General features: G+C 32.2%; 1 pseudogene; it reads left to right on the top strand.

The window, feature by feature from the left end:
• Nucleotides 1–868: 868 nt before the first annotated feature.
• LOC103656947 lies at nucleotides 869–2,359 on the top strand (annotated as a pseudogene).
• The last annotated feature ends 227 nt before the right edge of the window (nucleotides 2,360–2,586 follow it).

Here is a 2,586-nt window from a genome sequence, read left to right as displayed (position 1 = left end):
AAAGAAAGGGGGGGTAATCAGAAGGGGGAATGAAACATGAGAGACTATGGACTATGAGAAACAAACTGAGGACCTCAGAGGGGAGGGAGGTGGGGGGAATGGGATAGACCGGTGATGGGTAGTAAGGAGGGCACGTATTGCATGGTGCACTGGGTGTTATACACAACTAATGAATCATCGAGCCTTACATCGGAAACCGGGGATGTACTGTATGGTGACTAACAATATAATAAAAAATCATTAAAAAAAACAAAACAAAACAAAACAAAAAATCCTGTACTTTATACTCAACAGTTGATGAGAGTAGATCTTAAAAAATAAAATTTTAAAAATTTTATTATGATTTTAATTCTAAATTTCCATATTTACTTTATGTATGAATCAAAATGTTGTTTCTAAAAATTATTTATAAAAAATATTGTGTTCACATAAGAAAAACTGTAATAAAGAAAGCCTTTTAAAGAAATTCATTCTTATAAAGTTTTTACCTTGTTCAAGCAGTAAGGATAAACACAGACATGTCAACTTTAGTAATTTCAAGATTCTTGTTAACTGTAAGACCTTACACTAAAATTAATTGATAAATTACATTCATATAAAATATGATCTGTGCTCATATGTAATCCATGATAGAGTAATCTTCAACTAAAGACGACATATAAAGGTGTTTGGGTCATGTTACATACCTGTTGATTTTGAAGAAATGTAAAAAAAATGTGTGTAAGGTATCAGAGTATATATGTAGAGCAATAGATATTTATTGTTTATCTAGGACAAAAAGAGAGATAAAAATGAAATATTTTCTTTCAAAGGAAGACAGGTGTGGTTGCTTCAAAATGTAACAGTAAATAATGAAATATAGTTGAAGATGAACAGTAAGTGCAGAGAGTATGAATGAAAGGAATTTTGTGTGCCTGATTTATAGTAAGTGAAATTAATGAGAGATGGCAGCAATTAAATGTACTTAAAATTTAACAAACCTGGCTAAATATAAAATATTTATTCACAAGGGGTAAAAAGTATTGTGACTCCTTTGCTGCAAATTGTTAAATGTCTGATATGCAAATAAAAAAGGAGTAAGTAGAATTTGAGCTTTCTCTTTGTTAAATACTAGTTATTCTGTGCCCAAGTAACAGTTTCTTTTTATCATAAATATGTTTTTTAATTCTCTGTACTTTTCGACATATTTGTAAATTATCTTTGATAACTATTATTGATTTTTTTAAAAGTTGAAAGTGCCTAATTTTATAGTCACTTATTGCTGAGTGCATATGTGCATGTGTGTGTTTGTGTGTGTTTTAAAATATTATGTGTACTGTTCTTTGCATAATGAATATTATAACTTATATCTGGGTACCTGTGGCTTATGTTTGTATCTTTTTCCTCTGACAATCTTTTTATTTTACCTTTCCCAAATTTAGATCTCAAACTCAAAATAATAAAACTTCCTTAAATAACTGTTTTCTAAATGACCATCGCTAACAAAAAGCTACGCTACTTTACTTTATTAACAGATGGGAAATTAGAATAATTAGGTTTATCATGCTCAAAATTTTAATTAAAAATTAAGCTGAGCCTTTATACAAGCCAAGAAACACTTCTGGAGCTTCCAAATGCATGCTTAGGACTTTGATCTGGGTACTGTCACAATGAGAAAACCAATGGACAATGGCCATCCAATGCAATGAGTGGTAGCAACCAAAGAAATTGCAGAAGCTGTCAGCAGCTCTGGGATACAGTATTTCAATACTGTATGGAGGAAATCCATTATTTTGTGCTGTTGATTTGGTCACCTTGGATATAATTGTAAATGAAGACCTTCAGGGAAATGTCACAGGAGAGGGAATTATCTTACTGATAACTTACGGAGTTACTGAATAAATAGACACACGTTGATAGGAGATATTAGGGCTGTTAACCTTTTTATTAAAATTGACTTAGTTTGGGATGGTCAGAATAGGACTCTAGCCACAGCCAAAACTCAACACATAATTTATAAGAAAGAAAAGCAAGTGGTTCTCAGTGCTGAGGGACCTCAGAGAAATGCTTAAAACCACCTACGTACTACACTGAAGAAAATACAAAGTTTATGGTAAACCAACTTGATGGAATTTTAACAGCTTTGGGAGAAGCCATGGGAGCCAAAAATGAAAGTGTGATCTCTAAGAATACTCCATGCAGAACAAAGATACCTAACGAAGCACATTCAAAATTGTTCAATGATGGCACCACTGACTCTAAAGAAAATCCCAGCAGCAAGAGAAATGGATTGTGCACGGATAAACATTCACTGCTCAGTAAGAAGCTCAAGGCACAAAAGATTAGCACTTTAAAGCAAGATAAATGTCCAGGGACATAGCACATGTATGGATCTGTCTCTTCCATTAATATCTCTATTGTGCCATCTAAAAGTAGAATTTTAATTCTGTTTAAATTTATAAATAAAAAAGGTAAATGAGTAATAAGAATAAACCAAGTGATGATCAAACCATGGTAAGATTATTAGTTCGACCTCTAGCTTGTTAATTTCCGACTTGAGTTTCTGAGAGTACCTAGTTTATTCTACAAATTTAAGCCTCAAATTTA

This window comes from Ursus maritimus, unplaced genomic scaffold (assembly GCF_017311325.1).
Source record: "Ursus maritimus isolate PB19 unplaced genomic scaffold, ASM1731132v1 scaffold_21, whole genome shotgun sequence".
Lineage (NCBI taxonomy): Eukaryota > Metazoa > Chordata > Mammalia > Carnivora > Ursidae > Ursus > Ursus maritimus.
Note: the sequence above shows the minus strand (reverse complement) of the source record. Positions and strands in the feature narration are given on the sequence as shown.